Source organism: Stegodyphus dumicola, chromosome X2 (genome assembly GCF_044657685.1).
Source record: "Stegodyphus dumicola isolate Sdum_Otavi_A_Nest chromosome X2, ASM4465768v1".
Classification (NCBI taxonomy): Eukaryota; Metazoa; Arthropoda; class Arachnida; order Araneae; family Eresidae; genus Stegodyphus; species Stegodyphus dumicola.
In genome coordinates this window covers 154,230,064-154,248,176 of record NC_140781.1, presented here as the reverse complement: position 1 = coordinate 154,248,176, position 18,113 = coordinate 154,230,064, and the positions used below count along the sequence as shown (strand labels likewise).

General features: G+C 35.8%; 1 protein-coding gene across 2 annotated transcripts in view; it reads left to right on the top strand.

Moving 5' to 3' along the window:
• Positions 1-2,125: 2,125 nt before the first annotated feature.
• Positions 2,126-18,113, top strand: part of LOC118184705 (uncharacterized) — a 28,514-nt gene continuing 12,526 nt past the window's right edge. The window contains exon 1 of one of the 2 annotated variants that reach the window (XM_085808989.1): positions 2,126-2,317. The gene's annotated coding sequence lies outside the window, so the exon portion shown is untranslated. Of the gene's footprint in view, positions 2,426-18,113 lie in introns of both variants that reach the window. The other variant, XM_085808988.1, reaches the window with a different exon arrangement.

Sequence of the window (18,113 nt, the reverse complement as noted above, 5' to 3'; positions counted from 1 at the left end):
GAATGTATCCTTTAATTTAGGCAGACAACTGCAATTTGCTTTCCTATATGCTATTAAAGTTATGGAGACTTAAATAATTTTTGTATTTAATATCCGCAAAAGACGTCAGTCAAAAATAGTTCTCATGTTTCAAGTCAAAAAATTCTCAAAGTTATGTAATTGTTAAGATGTTACCTTCTAAACACACTTACCCACTCACTTACTTGAAGTCGGAGCGCAAATTCATTCATCATTTAGCAAGTCAAATCTGTGACACTATGAACATTACATCTAGATAACATTTGCAACAATAAAAGTCCACATTTTTTTGGGTGGCATTGACATCATTTAAGGGACAAACTTAGGGTCTCGTTTTCGTAAACATCCTTTCTACCAACTGCGATATCCGCAGATGTAGGTCTAAATAATTTCTACTTAGCCATTATTTTCGAGTATTTTCGCCTTGAGTAAGTGCTCTCATTTTAGAGTGATCGGATGCGACCTTCGTTCCCCCTTCCGTTTGGGGTTGGTAAGTCTCAGTAATAGTTAGCAACAGAGAAGAAATTTTCGATTTCCCCCAAGGTATGTCCTATAGATGGATGCTCAAGTAAATCCTGAAGTAGGATTATACTTGGACAACCTATGGTAAAATTTGCGTGTCCACCCACTTATTACTGTGTTCTTGTCAGTGTATAAGTGCTCCGCAATTTAGCCATGTGGAACTATTAACCAAGTCTGGATACTTTCTACTCAAATAGTCTGGCACCGATTAACTGCTTCAACTTTAATATGATAGGTTGCGATCATTACAGCACCATGTCTTAAAAATTAGACATTTCCCCCATCTGATCAAATTTTAAAAAAAGAGTGCTTTTAAATGATGGCGAAAAATTAATAATCATTCTTGTAAATGCCAAATGCATGCAATTACTTGACAAGTAATTCGGCGATTCCCGAGAGGGTGTAGTGAGATGAAAACGAGAAATTTTTCTCTATTCTTAGAGAAATCTAGAAATATCTTCCATATCAGTGATACTTTCTTTTCTCTCATGAGCTTTGTTCGTACACTGATACTACTTAAAAATTGCTATGATGTTGCGCCAGGTTTCGCCTTTCATTCTTTTGTTGTTGTTGTTGCTTATGCTCCCTTGTCCGGTGTAGTCAGCCCCAGCCCACGGCATTCCTCGTGGCAAGGAGCGCTAGATTAGTCCCAGACACGTAGCTAGGGTGGGGCAAGGGGGGACAGATGTCCCCGGGCGCAGCATCCAGGGGGCGCCAAATTCATGGTACTAAATTTTAGAATGAAATGTTTTCCATTCGTAGCACACAGAAAGGGTCGCAAAATCTTCAGTTGTCCCCGGGCGCTGAAAACCCTAGCTACGCCGCTGATTATTCCTGCCGTTGGCAACAGCCTTGAACACCTTTCAGGTGAGAGTGCGATTTAGCTCAGTTCCGCACATCATTTTGATGGAGAGCACCCCGGGGCGACGGGTCCGAGGGTCTCCCACCCCTCTCCCCTTCGACCAAACCACACGACAGGACTTTCGGCTCGCCGCATATTTAGAATGCCGCTACGCCGCACCGACACTATACATTTACAAACATTCATGCCTTCTCTGGGATTCGAACTCGGGCTCTTCGGCACTGAAGTTTATTGTTTTAACAAACTTAGATGAAAAGCAAGCACTAAGGGCTATGAGAAGAACGAATGGTTGTTTTGAAAATTAGAATCCTACAAAATGAAAGCCTTCAATAAATAACTAGCGCATTGTGATGTATAAGAAATAACACTCTCCAAATTCTTAATAAACAGAATCAAACAATGCCTTTATAAAACTTTGAAATAAATTTCGACACTTTAATCGAACATTGCAACTTACTCGACACGCAGCATAAATCCCCTCCTCCAAAAGATAAACAGGGACTCCCCATAATTCCATTCCCCAGCATTAAGATTATACCCTACCCAACACAGCTTATCTTCACTGAAACCTAATAGCACCAAATCTTTCACTAACTGAGAGAGGATTCTCCACTCTCCCTACCCCGTGCTGAATGATGACAGCATCAAATTACAGCTTACAACAGCCAGCTCGGAGCTTAAGCAAGAGACGTATTGCTCGCCGATGCTGGTAACACATGTGATCTAGAGTGGGTTTGCAGATGTTTATTTTAGCTCTGTGGCGTTTGCCTGGTGAATTTTATCTGAACAAAAAGTTTATTGAAATAACTGCAACCGTACATCTAAAAAGCATTGCAGCTGATATTTTAACCGCATCCAGATTACTGCATAGATTCGAAGTGCGCCTGTCATTCTATGAAAGACGCTGTTGTTGAGGTATTGTCTTCCGAAATTGCTTTATGGTATTGTTTAGTCGGGTATGACTTGAAAGGTCTGAGGTTAAAGGTTGTTATACGTCATTGTTCTATATTCCTAATATATCATGTGAGTATTATGCGGTTTGTAAACAAAAATTCTTTGTAGCATTGTAATAGAAATAGGCTGCAGTGCGAAGTTTTGCTTTATTAATACATGTAGTTATAAGATTTAATGCTTCCTTTTTCCTAAAAGTTCTCTGAATCTCATTTCGCTGTGAATAAATATTTAACTTCGGTAAATTTTGAAGACCGATGCTGGTTTCTAGCATTACTTGCATATTGTAAACATTTTCCTTTTCCCTGAACCAGAAATGTACCTAGTTCTGTTATAATCTCATGGTTTATCTGTTAACTCACCAACACCTAGGGAAATATATTTCCAAATTGAATTTTATATAGGTTAAAATATTGACTGTGATGTGTGTTATACTGCTCTCTTTTGAAAATTATAGTTCCAATGTGTTTTTTTCCATCGTATTGCTCAAACTTGTATATTAGTTATTTAAATTTAAATAACTTATTGCCAGATGTTCCAAAATTTTTATTCGTATAACATAGCTGCCAACTCTACCGGTTTTCACCATATATCCAAGTAGATACCAAATTTCCGGTTTTTTTTACATTTTTAAGCCTTAATCCTCAGTTTTATTTCCTATAATCATTAAGGAAAATGTTTACCAGTAAACAATGAAATTTATTGGTAAAGATTCACCATTTATTGAATTAATGTAAAGTTTTCCAAATTCTGGTTCCCTACTCCTATTGATGATCAGCATAATTTTTCTTGTTAAATTTTATTTGATCAGAATTATGTTAATCTACTGTAGACATTTGTAGAGCTTCTTGTGAAGGTTCAACCAATGTTTAATCGGTTATTAATTGTGCTTAGTTTTGGTTTACATGAACAGATAGTAAAGTGTTATGTTTTTGCACATTAATTATTAATTTTATTTTCATTGTATTTTAAAATACTCTGATAAAAAAAAAAAAAAAATTCTTTGCTACTCAGGACATTGAAAGTAAAAAAGAAGAAATTTACAAAATGAAATTAGTTGAAGAACGTAAAATTTAGAATATCTAATTAAATATTTTGGTACTGTTCCGTTTTGAGGACCGTAAAAAATTGCAGCAAAAATGTGTGCGCAAAAGCACCAAATCTAGCAAACGTGCCCATTTACAGCACACCATATCTAGCGTACGCGCCGATTTCAGATTGCGTAAGTTAAAATAGTTCTATATTAAGACACCATCGAAATACTAGTTCAATTTTTAAATCCCTTTTTGATATCCTATGGATTTACCAATATGGGAATTGCCCATGACAAAAAGTCTGCAATAGAATTTTTTCAAAGAAAAGGCATTATTCATTATAGAAAATTATGTTTGAACAACCAATGAGATGAAATAATGCTTTAGCGATAACTCGGTAGCGAAATAGCGATGCAGGAATCATTCAGTTATGTTTAGCCATTTTTTATATAATTTATAATGCTGATCTAAAATAGTTATTTACTGTTATGCTTCCATTCAATTATGTTTACCATTTTTAGATAAATTATAATAATAAAAAAGCATTATATGAAATTATCTTTTCATATAAATTAAAACAATAATCTTTAGATAGTTATTTACTATTATACTTCCTTTCTTACGTTTGGGTTGCTGCAATTATTTTTGGCAGCACTGGCATCAACAATAGTTTGGCTATTTTTTATGGTCCTCAAAATGGAATAGTACCACAATTTTACCTAGAATTGCATTTTATGGGGTTCGATAACCTAAATCATTTATAAAGTGGATTTAAGTCAGTTTTAGTTTTTGAAATGGCATCGGTACGCAGCATGAAAATATCTCGGAAACACCTAATTTTTCGCGCAAGAATCTCCCAGGTTTTCATGTTTCTAGGTTGGCAGCATCATAAGCATGCAAATGCATATGTGGTTAAAATATATTTTAGGGTGCCCCTTGGCAATTTTTGGCTATTGGCCAGCAAGGCACAATTTCAAGATGGCCACTACACAAAACCAAAATAACAAGTCAGAGAATTGCACAAACGCGATGTCCATGTACACATCAATATATTTTCAAAAAAAAAAAAAAATCAGAGAATTGCACAACTCGCCATCCAGCACTCCCTTGACTTTGTCCATGTACACATCGATCTATTTTCACTTAAAAAAAGGTGTCGTATAATGTTAAAACAAAGTTACTCATCACCAAAATTGAACAAAATTTGTAGCCAATCGAAGCTCAGTAAACTGCATTTTAAATCGCACAATGAAATCACATAAAAAAGGAAATACATGTTATTGCACATGCATGTATGTCACATAAAAAAGGAAATGCATGTTATTGCACATGCATGTATGCACTACAAAAAGGAAATATCAACTTGTCATAATTAGAAATTTCTGTGTCTTTAGTCTATGGCACACAAAATTAACAGCATCTGAAAACTTTCTAAAATTATCTCAACTAAAATATGTATACACCACGTAAATTTACAAAAATTGAAGTCTAAAATATCCTTCGTAGTGCTCGACTGTCGGTAGCATTTCTTGCATGAACCTTTCTTGCGACAAACCCATTCAAAGCCATCTGAATGACCTTTCCGTTCAACCTTCATACATTCCTTCATACAAACAGCACACTTATAATGACTACCAAGTAAACCTTCATTTACACACCAGTCAATTAATGCTTTTATCCCTTTCGTTCCAAATCGTGCAAAAACTTCAGAGTAATCTCATCACATACAGCCATTTTACAGTGTTACAGCACAAAATAATCAATGTGCTTCCTAACTGACATCCAACGCAGAATAAGCCCTTGCAAATATTTTCCCCATCAGTCAAATTGACCGCAACCAGTCACCTCATAATAGGGTTTCAACTACTCAGGTTATCATAAATGAAACAACAATTTGGGTGATAAGTGACACTGCAGCTTGCCGATAAGCGAAGGAGCACCCTAAAATATAGACTAAACGCATACTTTTAATATATTTCAAATGATTAACTTTCTAATCTGACTTCAGTGTCATTATAAAAAATTTACCATTTCACTGAATACTGGAGAAAGCAAATTTTAATTTTTGAATAAATGCCCACCTAAATATTTATCATTGTTAAGTTATTGATATTTGTCCATATAGCAGATGCTTTAGTACTCCTTTTCCATTTTTCAATATATTTTGCCTTCTCGTTGTTCTGCTTGCATGTTTTTTTTAATGGGATCATATCTTAACATCTTTCTGTAATTTGTTGTTTAATTTTACTATGTAAATATTTTTTGTAATCTGGCTGTTGCTAATTTAATATAGTATATTTAGAAATTCGTTCTTTGCTTATTTGACAAAATGGCAAATAAAGCTCTTTAAAAAAATTGTCAGAATTGGTGAGACGCCCGTTTCAACCTCCTTATGATAAACCATTTTTAGTTGTTCGTAGAACAGAGAAGGTCTTTTACCTAGACATAAATAGGAAAACTGTACCTGTATCCATTGATCGTGTAAAGCCAGCTTATGTTCACCACCAACTTTACCTCGCAGTTTGCAGGGCACTGTGGTACATAATTTGCCAATAACCCAGATACTCTATCAAATCATAATCCATCTGATATTACAACTTCAGCACAGCCTGCAACAAAGGTGCAACACAAGACTAAACATTTTGGGCGTCATCTTCATTTCCCTGTAAGATTTCATTGACACTGGGAGGGGAGTATGCAGCAACCATGTAACGAAATTTTAAATTAAATATTAACTGTTTATCTTTTTCATGTATAACAGTGCTGCAACTAAACTCTACTTTTCATCAAGTGAAGTGAACTGATTCTTGTGAGTTAGTCTTCCTCGTGCCTGTGCTGTTATTGCTAGCGTACAGAAACGTGGCGCGATATGTTTTGGTAGCATGTTCTTTTCTTTCGCTATGTAATTGTAAATAAATGTGATTAATTGAATATGTTTAGCTTATTTGTGAATACAGTAAGAACCCGCTTAACGCCGGGGATACGTTCCATAAAAGTAGAGTGTAATGTGAAACAGCGCTAAACGAGGCTATCTTTACATGTAAATATTGGGGTTAGGGGAAGATGGCTAGGAAATTGGTTAGGTATTAAATTTAAAAAGTATGTTTTTTTAATAAAAATAAAACCAAACATTTATTTCTTAAAGCCCAAATTAATACCACATTATTATTTCTTGCAAAAATAAAAACAAAATATAAATAACAAAACGAATATTCTTAAAAAAAACAAATAAAATTCTCAGTCAGTCATATTTAGTTAGCCTTCCGCGTTTTCAGTGTTCTGCCTTTTTGTGACAAAAGCATCTAATGTTGTTTGCCTTTTTCTTTTGCGTTGTTCTCTTAAAAGTTCTTCATAAACGGATAGAGCATCTCTTACACCATGCCTTACTTTTGAGCTCCTGTCAAAATTCGGATCATTTTCAATGAATTGATCCATTATTTCAGTTATGGTAGACAAACTCCTTTTTACAAACGCCATCGAAAGTTCTTTTTGCTCTTCTTCTGAATCACTGCTGTCAACATTTTTGTTTTCTTCTTGTTCAGTTAATTCCTTGAGCTCATCATTAGAAAGACTAGCCGCTGCTTCTTGAATTATTTCTTCGATATCTTCCACATTTACCCCTTCAAAATATGTCTGTACGATACCGCACCAAACAAGAAATACAAGTACACTCTTTCGGATATGTATTTGAAACCTATCGCTGCATAATATTTCAGGGAATCCCCGTATGCTGCGAGCGATTTCGTGGAATCCCCGGGTTGAAATAAAAGAGTGCTAAACCGAAACAGCGCTAAACAAAACAGCGTTAAGCGGGGTCTTACTGTATACAGAACCAACCTGCCGTAATTGGTGACCTATGGACGAAAAATAAGTTAATTGGTCACATGCTTTGCTAAGCCTTGCTGTGTTAAGCCTATCCCACTGTGGCGACTTCGCTTTCTGGATAATTACGATTATTTTGTTTCTGCTCTCCTGAACTATTTCCACATACTAGCGATGCCTCCACCCCGATCAGCAGAGCCAAGTAGCGAAAGTTGCACTTCACATTCCACCTTTCTGGAAAGCTAACATGCGGTTTTGGATCGCACAGTGTGACAGTGCCTTCATTTACAGTGGAATTACAAGTGATGAAATGAAATTTTCTGCTCTTATAGTGAATATAGATGCGGAAACTCTGTCACACATCTCGGATATCGTACTAAACCGTTCGGACTCTGACAAATATAAAAAACTGTCCAAGAGACTCATCACTGAATTTGAAGATTCTGAACACCAGAAAATTGAAAAACACGTCACTGAACTTCAGTTGGGGGATGAACGGCCTAATCATCTCCTACAGAAAATGAAAGAGGTATCTGGGAAACAGCTAAATGATGACTTTTTGCAAAATTTATGGATGCAACGGATGCGAGCCCATATCCAGTTTTGTCTCTTTTTCTGGAACTCTTGATCAGCTAGCAATTATAGCTGGTTAAGTCACTGAGGTTGTTCAACCAGGTGCAATCTGTGCTACTTCTGCAGCTGGAACGTCCTTGGATTCCTATGGCATCACAACTGAAACCCTAGCCAGGCATATCGAAGAACTTTCACGCCAAGTTTCTGAACTTTCCCGTGCTCGAACGACAACTAGGTTCTGGAGTAGCTCAACCTCTCGTTCCAGGAAAGGTAATACTTCCAGTAATGTGTGTTTCTATCATAACCATTTTGGTGATAAGGCATGCAAATGTCCTAAGCCTTGCGTGTATCAACAGCAGGAAAACCTCTTCGTCATAGCTGGGATGACAGAAGTATCCAAAAAGCCCAGTTAGTTACTTCTTCACAACAGGAAGACTGGCCAAAAATTTTTGATTGATTCTGGTAGTAAGATCTCAGTGTTACCTCCTTCTCCTAAAGATAAGAGAAATTGTTGTGAAACATTTGCCTTTTTTTCTGCGAACAATTCTAAAATTCCTGCATATGGATTTGTGCACAGACAGTTGGACTTGGGTCTCCGGAAACCCTTCTCATGGACATTTGTGATTGCTGATGTAACTTCTCCTATCATCGGTGCTGACTTTTTGAAACATTTTAATCTTCTTGTTGATTTGAAACGGCAGTGTCTTATAAATCCCGAAACTTCATTGTTTACTTATGGCAATGTTGCTCACAAAAGCCAACCTTCTATTGTCACTGTTTCTGTTAATTCAGATTATGACTCCTTGCTTTCCGAGTTTCCAGATATAACAAATCCTACTCTAATTAAAAAGACTGTTCCTCATAATACAGTGCATCATATCTTGAGCCGTGGACAGCCTGCGACTTCAAAACTGAGACGACTCCATCCCAAGCGGCACGAAGCAGTGAAATCTGAGTTCGAATTCCTCCTGGATCAAGGGATATTCCGTCCTTCCAAGAGTCCATGGAGTTCACCATTGCATGTAGTCCCTAAGCAGGATTCTGCAGTTCATCTGGTTGGAGATTACCACAGGCTAAATTCTGTCACTGAATTTGATAGTTATCCAATTTCGTACCTGCAAGACTTTGCTCATTCACTCTATGGTAAATCCATTTTCTCAAAAGTAGACATTTTTAAAGCATTTCACCAAATTCCTATTGCAGATGCTGACATTCCTAAAACAGCAGTGGCAACCCCATGAGTCTCTACGAGTATACTCATCTGTGTTTTGGCTTAGTGAATGCACCCCAAACTTTCATGCGCTTTCTGCACGAGGTCCTAAGGTGTCTCACATTTTGTTATGTTTATCTTGATGATATACTATGTTTTCAAATGATGCAGTGGAGCATAAGAAGCACGTACATGCTATATTTCAAAGACTGAGTACTTATGGTCTCAAGTTAAGTGTTTCAAAATGTGTGTTTGGTGTTACTGAGCTGGAGTTTCTTGGTCACCATATAAGCCCTGAAGGGGTTAAACCCTTGCAAAATATAAGTCCAAGCAGTCCTAGATTTTCAGTTGCCTGAAACTATTGGTAATTTGCATAAGTTTCTAGGCCTAATTAATTTCTATCTTACGTTTTTGCCTCATGCAGCAGACAACCAGGCCTTGTTAAGCGACATTTTAAAGGGATCTTCTGGCAAGAAAAATTCGAAGAAACCAATTATTTGGACTCCACTTGCAACTGAGGCTTTTAACAAATGCAAACAAGCACTAGCTAATGCCACGTTACTTGCCCATCCTTCTGCAACTGCCCCACTTGCTTTGCATGTAGATGCATCTGATCATGCCATTGGTGGTGCATTGCATCAGGTTGTGGACTCCAAATTGCAGCCCTTAGGTTTCTTCTCGAGGAAGCTTAGTACAGCAGAAACTCGGTACAGTGCTTATGACAGGGAGCTCCTTGCTGCTTATGCATCCATTTGTTATTTCAGACATATGTTGGAGGCTAGAATGTTTGTCCTCTTTACTGATCATAAGCCTCTGATATATGCTTTCTATCAAAAGAATGACAAGTGCTCATGTATATTTCATCTCGCAATTCACAACTAATATACAGCACATTTCAGGGCCTGAGAATATTCTTGCAGATGTCATGTCCCATATAGCTGCCTTAATTCTTCCTGCATCAGTTGATTATTCTAAAATAGCTACAGCACAAACATTGGATGATGAGTTGAAATCCTTACTGTCATCGGACACATAAATGCAGTTAAAAAAAATTACTCTCCCAGAATCAAACATTGATCTATTCTGTGATGTATCAACAGGCAGAGTTTATCCCTATGTCCCAACTCAGTTTCGCCAGGATGTTTTTGCCATATTACACAAAATGGCTCACCCTGGTGTACGCAGAACACAACACATTGTGTGGTCACGATTTGTCTGACCTAAAATGTTATCAGATATAGCTGAATGGACCAAATGTTGCATCCCATGTCAAAATGCTAAAATTCATAGGCATACAAAAGCAACTTTGGCAAGTTTTAAGGAGCCTTCCCAAAGATTTGACCATGTTCATTTGGACCCTATAGGCCCTCTCCCTCCCTCAAATGGTTATTCTTACTACTTGACTTTAATTGACCGTTTCTCTCGATGGCCAGAAGCTCAACCACTCAAGGATATCTCTTCTGAAACTGTTGCAGAAGCATTTTTCACATGCTGGTTTTCCACGTATGGAGCGCCCTCTACTGTGACAACTGACCAAGGATGCTAGTTTGAAGCTTCACTTTTTCGCTCTCTCACTCATCACTTGGGAATTCAAAGATCCAGGACAACTAGTTACCACCCCCAGTCGAATGGGTTAATAGAGGAATTGCATCGACCTCTTAAGACTGCTATCAAGTGCCATGACAGTGAGCGGTGGACTGAAATCCTTCCTGTGAACCTTCTTGGTTTTCGAGCTGCTTTGAAAGAAGATTTGGGTTGCACACCAGCAGATTTTGTTTTTCACACCACCATTCGTCTGCCTGGGGAGTTCCTGGCTCCTGCTCAACAATCAGCTGACTCCACGGATTTTGTCAGCCACTTACGTGCACATATGCAAACACTTCATCCCATACCACTCAAGACCTATGGTGATAGCAAAACCTTTATACACCGTGATTTAGCAACTTCTACCCATGTTTTTCTTCGTCATGATATGGTGAGATGCCCACTTCAACCTCCTTATGATGGACCGTTTTTAGTTATTCGTAGAACAGAGAAGGTCTCTTACCTAGACATAAATGGCAAAACTGTACCTGTATCCATTGATCGTGTAAAGCCAGCTTATGTTCTGAATGGGCATAAACCAATTGCTCCACCACCAACTTCACCTCGCAGTTTGCAGGGCACTGTGGTACATAATTTGCCAATAACCCAGATATTCTATCAAATCATAGTCTATCTGATATTACAACTTCAGCACAGCCTGCAACAAAGGTGCAACACAAGACTAAACATTTTGGGCGTCATCTTCATTTCCCTGTAAGATTTCATTGACACTGGGAGGGGAGTATGCAGCAACCATGTAACGAAATTTTAAATTAAATATTAACTGTTTATCTTTTTCATGTATAACAGTGCTGCAACTAAACTCTACTTTTCATCAAGTGAAGTGAACTGATTCTTGTGAGTTAGTCTTCCTCGTGCCTGTGCTGTTATTGCTAGCGTACAGAAACGTGGCGCGATATGTTTTGGTAGCATGTTCTTTTCTTTCGCTATGTAATTGTAAATAAATGTGATTAATTGAATATGTTTAGCTTATTTGTGAATACAGTAAGAACCCGCTTAACGCCGGGGATACGTTCCATAAAAGTAGAGTGTAATGTGAAACAGCGCTAAACGAGGCTATCTTTACATGTAAATATTGGGGTTAGGGGAAGATGGCTAGGAAATTGGTTAGGTATTAAATTTAAAAAGTATGTTTTTTTAATAAAAATAAAACCAAACATTTATTTCTTAAAGCCCAAATTAATACCACATTATTATTTCTTGCAAAAATAAAAACAAAATATAAATAACAAAACGAATATTCTTAAAAAAAACAAATAAAATTCTCAGTCAGTCATATTTAGTTAGCCTTCCGCGTTTTCAGTGTTCTGCCTTTTTGTGACAAAAGCATCTAATGTTGTTTGCCTTTTTCTTTTGCGTTGTTCTCTTAAAAGTTCTTCATAAACGGATAGAGCATCTCTTACACCATGCCTTACTTTTGAGCTCCTGTCAAAATTCGGATCATTTTCAATGAATTGATCCATTATTTCAGTTATGGTAGACAAACTCCTTTTTACAAACGCCATCGAAAGTTCTTTTTGCTCTTCTTCTGAATCACTGCTGTCAACATTTTTGTTTTCTTCTTGTTCAGTTAATTCCTTGAGCTCATCATTAGAAAGACTAGCCGCTGCTTCTTGAATTATTTCTTCGATATCTTCCACATTTACCCCTTCAAAATATGTCTGTACGATACCGCACCAAACAAGAAATACAAGTACACTCTTTCGGATATGTATTTGAAACCTATTGCTGCATAATATTTCAGGGAATCCCCGTATGCTGCGAGCGATTTCGTGGAATCCCCGGGTTGAAATAAAAGAGTGCTAAACCGAAAGCCTGCAACAAAGGTGCAACCCAAGACTACACGTTTTGGGCATCATGTTCATTTCCCTGCAAGATTTCGTTGACACTGGGAGGGGAGTATGCAGCAACCATGCAACGAATTTTTAAATTAAATATTAACTGTTTATCTTTTTCATGTATAGCTGTGCTGCAACTAAACTGTACTTTTTCTCAAGTGAAATGAACTGATTCTTTTGAGTTAGTCTTCCTCTTGCCTGTGCTGTTATTGCTAGCGTGCAGAAACGCGGCATGATATGTTTTGGTAGCAAATGTGATTAATTCAATATGTTTGGCTTATTTGTGAATATGCAGAACCAACCTGGCGTAAATCCAAGAAATGCTTTGATTTTGATTTCGTCTTTTTTTTTTTTTTTTTTTTTTTCCATCTCACTCTCGAGTAAAATCTTGAATTGATTCGATATAAATGTTTGTACCATCATATTTAGCAAGTTGCTATCAAATAGATTATTCCATGCATCTATGGGAGAAGCGACATCTCTTGAGTAAGCTGTATTACCTGGGAGCTTGCTAATTCTATTCCTTGAAGGCTTCTTGACATTTTGCCGGTATTTTTTCTTCTGCCATTTTGTAACTTTATCTTTACCAATATAAAAATCAATTGTTGACAGTGAAATTTCATCTTCTGTTTCTGTCTCAATTTCAGTAAAAGAATCGTGATTACTACAGTATTCTTCATCCGCAGAGGCAACACTATCATCAGACACTATCACTAGAAACAGTCTCGATAAAGTGTCAAAAATATTCATTTTCTTTGTCATAATTAAAAAACTGAGAAAAAAAGGAAAGATCTGATTGATGCGAGGACTAGCACATGTACGACATACCCCCGACACCTGTTTCTCAAAATTTATTTTTAGAGCTGAACTAGTCCCCCCCCCCAAATCTGATAAGGAAAAAGTAACAAAAATGTTGAATTTTCATTCATTGGATCGGGCATGTCATGCCTGGTGCGAGTTCTTGTTGGTTAATAGTTCGGGAATGTTATTTAAAAAAATAGCGAAAATGACCAACTCCCACCTGATGAGTAAATTTTACTATTTTTGTCTCGTTTGCATCTTTTGAATGCGAACTAAAAAGAAATTGCTAAACATGTTAACTCAGAACTTCAAAAAGATGAAGTTTATTGATATCCAGTAAAAGTATTTTGAAAAAGAACCTAGATCATTGATATCACTTCATGGCAGCCCTGAATACCACATCATTAACTTTTCAAAGAGAGTTTAGTGTTCCATCAGTGATGTAAAATGTGGGGTAACTGAATTAGTTATGAAACCTAGAGGAAAGCAATATTGACAAGCCCATGCATAGAAATCCTTTAAAACAGCAAGAGCTACTGTTAGAAAGATAAATGGTGATTGCCAAAGAAGAACAATGTCAGAAGATGATGAATATTCAGTCAGAGATGCTAAAACCATTTGCAGGCAAGGCTTAATTTCTAAAATCGGAAGTGCCAGAGCACTACATTAACCTGTTAGGAATGACATATAAAAACTGTATGAACACAATAATAATAAATTCAAAAACTAAATTACAAGAAATTAAAGTTGAATAAAATGTAAAATACGTTATTAATTGCTGTTAAATAAATTATAAGCAGATAAATAATCAATTAAATAAGTAACAAATATATTATAAAAATTAAATCAGTCGTGAAACAAATGTGATATGAGAAAATTAAAAATATGGTAAGTTACAAAGAGTAAAAGATGGGTAAATACTAAAAATAATAAATTTCACATTTCTTGTTATTATGTTATATGCTTTTCGTTCAGCTAATCGATATTGATCTTCATATCTGAATAAAAATATTTATCTTAAATAATTTTTCAACAGAAATGCAAAAACTAATCATTATATTTTTAAACAAAATTTTTAATTTTATTCACCTTCACACCAACTATATTTTGAACATCAAATTTTATCCATAAAGTTAAATTTTTAGTAATGACCATTTATAATTATTCCAAACCTTGCGTTTAACCCCTTAACTGCAGCAGAAAACGTACAAGGTAAACTCCCCAGTGCCACCATTTTTCACACAGGTGCACGTAGTTGTGTGATATATTAGGGGAAAAATAAGTGCAAGTTTTACTTTCTAAAAACTGTTTACTTTAACAAAATAAATAAAAGAAAAAATGAAAGAACAGAATTTAATGTTTAGAGCACAAGTATAATAAAAAGATCTCCAAAAGTGCAGTTTCGATCAATTTATTTTTAGACCAGTAAAGTATAATATCAGGTTTCAGTGTTATACCTTGTGAAATCAATATACCTAAAAATAACGTATTTCTTTTGAACTGGTTGAATGCCACGATTTTGTTCTTTGTTTTTCTTTTGCAGGGTGTTGGTTCACATACTCGTCTACAAAATGGTTAGTTTTAGTAAGAATATGAAGCATGAACAGTTCATAAAAAAATAATTCAAAAAAGATAGTAGGTTTGAAACATCCATTATATCTTTCTTCATTACTGGCACCTACTACAAACAGTAAACAAAAACGGAAGACACAGAATTAAAAAAAAAAAAAAAGAAAAGAAAAGAAAAAAAAAGTTTCAATCTAAAAAAAAAAATCACAAATACTGCACAGGCATTACTTTCACCATTTCAGAAACATCCCCCTTTCCAATTCCTCTGAAATAATATCTTCCTTTTCATACTCTGTCAAGGTCATTGTGGTGTTGCATTCCAAAGCTTTGCGAATAATTTTACTGGTAGCAGCCCAAAGCAAATGATAGTATTTCAGAAGGGCATATATATACGCCCAGGGCAGTTAACACATCAGCTGAGCAAGGTGTATATATACGCCCGCTGCAGTTGAGGGGTTACAGAAAAAAATACTAAAGATTAATATGTGCGCCTGAAATTTAAGCAAAAGTAAAATGAAGTATCCTCAAGGCTGTTACATACTGTAGGAATCCATAAAGTAAAGCAAAATATACTTCATATTGTTTTGTATATATGGAAAGTAATGGATTTTAATTAATCACTCTAATCCTCCAAAGGCCAAGTAAGAAAAGAAATAAATACATTTTGTGTACAATATAATACATTATTTCAAGGGATCATAGGTTAAAAAATGTTCTTTTACCAGCACAAAAATTAAATATGTGTAAATTATCACTGATGAGAATACAGATAATGGTAAAAACATTGTGAAACAGATTGAGGGTGTGAAAGACATTTTAAATGGATATGAGCGGCTAAGGAACACTGAAGAGTTGCCGGGGAATCATGGTGAAAGAGTGAGTGTTCTCTTTGACTATGTTCTCCTGCTGATATAATTATAGCTATGAAGCAGAATGTGTGTCGGGCAAAAAGAGTAATGAATCCGACTTCTAAGAACTAATGTAAAGTTGCTGGTGACACTTTTTGCCCCTCATATTTGGATACATTAGTGGATACTGTGAGAAGACAATAGTATAGGGTGCTTTTGAGCAATTTATCTCAGTATTTCACTCCATTATGCGTCACTTGACGAACATAAATTTCCCTTCCTGCGAGAATAACGAACATGAACCATCGATAACAAAATTCTAGATAGGATGGCATGATGAGAAATTTATGCATTCCTGAACAACTTCTCGTAAATTTAATGCACTTCTTAAACGGAATGATTTCCACATGTGAGCGAGCATATTTTCCTTGAATGTCTCATGTTCTCATGAATTTGTATCTTAGGGAAACAGAGTATTGCAAGGTCTAACTTATTGTTAAAGTAAAACATTACGAATTACAAACTTTTTTTTTTAATTGTGGTTTAGTTTTATAAAAAGAAGTAATGGAGTTTATTTTATTTAGAGCTATTTGGAGTTTATTTTATCTAGTGCATTCCAGCTAGAATTGTAATGTATCGTAACCTTCCAGCACTCGCATGTCGTATTTTTTACGTAATCCATTATTTTACCGTTTTGGGCACGAAAAATGACAGAAATGAGTGAATATTGATAATAAATTTGTTAAGAAATAAAATATTAATCTCATTGCAAAATACCAATGATATCGGCATTCAAATATAAGTAAAAGTTCTTATGTTAGTGTGATGGAAATGCAATGCAAATCTGAATTTGTCGTAAATTTTGTGCATATGTGCATGCTGGAAGGTTAAAAACTGAGAAGCACCGGCACAATTTAAGCCCCGATTGCAGGTAATATTGCAAAGTTTTTGCAGATATTCATAGGAGGTACAGTCAAAAGTCGTTAATTCGGACACCCATAATCCGGAATGATCTATAATCCGGACCTCAAAGCTAAAAACTTTCTTGGCATGTGCCACGTTGACACATGCCCATAGGTGTTTACTCGTGCGCGTAAGACCTTTTACCACTGCGCATATGCGTGTGCGCAAGCGCAGAATGCGTTTTCGCATGCGCATGTATAACAGACAGTATAATCTAAAATTATCTAATTATTTGTTTCAATTAATGTTGATGATTGTGTTGTTCCTTAATCTTCGAATTGGATCCGGCTTATTATTATTTGCAGACTGTAAGAGCAATTTTATAAAAATAAACTTGAACTTTCGATTATGTCAAATAGAGTTTCTGATTCTGGAGCTCCCAAAGGATCGTACAAAACAAAAGTATGTTTCGATGTCCATCAAACAAAAAGTGGAATTGCTGCAAAAAAATGGATAAAGACATGAAGAATGTGACAGAGAGGTTAGTGAAAACGAAAAAATTTCGATTGACAAGTTAGTCAGTATTCTCGGCACAACAATTAACGGGACTTGAACAGCGGAACTTTGTAACTGAACAAGAAATTGTGTCTGTTTATAGAATTAAAAAGAAAGTATTATCACATAAAACGAAGCAACTTAAAACAACTTACATTGAAAGAAATGTTTAATAAAGTAAACAAATAAATATTAAGCTTTTTTTTTTTTGTAAATTTTGATACCCTTTAGATTATAATTGTTCTTTATTTCATAAATTAAGGTTTCATATTTTTAATTTTAGAATTTCTGCATGCCATCTTACGAGATTTAAACTGATGATCTATAATCCGGAAAAATCGATAATCCAGAATCGAAGTCCCGACGAGTCCGGATTAACGACTTTTGATTGTATAAGGCAAGATGTTTAAGTAAGGGTGGATTGGGGTGAGATGTTTACATAGACTTTTGGCGGATGCATTTTACATCTTTTGAGAATAGGACATTCTGTCAACCACAAAGATTCAGGGATACAACAGTGAGGTATTGATATTCTTTATCTATGAGAAATGCATCAATAGTGTGGAGTAATTCTATATGTTGTCTGATCTAGAAAAAAGCAGAAATAGCTTTCATCACACAAGCACTGCAAAAAGACACTGGTATGGAAATTAAAATATTATAGTCGGGAGGGCATAATGCACAGTGTCCATACTGAGCTCCACATTTTTGTTCAGGGTTTCGTAATGACAAATTATTATTTCAATGAAATTATCTTTCCCGTGTCTATCTTTTTTAAGGTGCCATTTAGCCTTTAATAAAAATAGCTTTGTAGAACACATGCATGTGTATGCTTATGCTAGGTAGTTGTGCAGCCTTATCGTACCAAACTTTTTGTTGTAAATTCTATACTCATTTCAGCATATGCTCTTTTTATTTATCAATGTAATACGCACCAAGATCTCTTGTGTCGGTGTAATACATACCAAGATTTCTTCATGCTGCTTCATAGTAGTTAGCTAA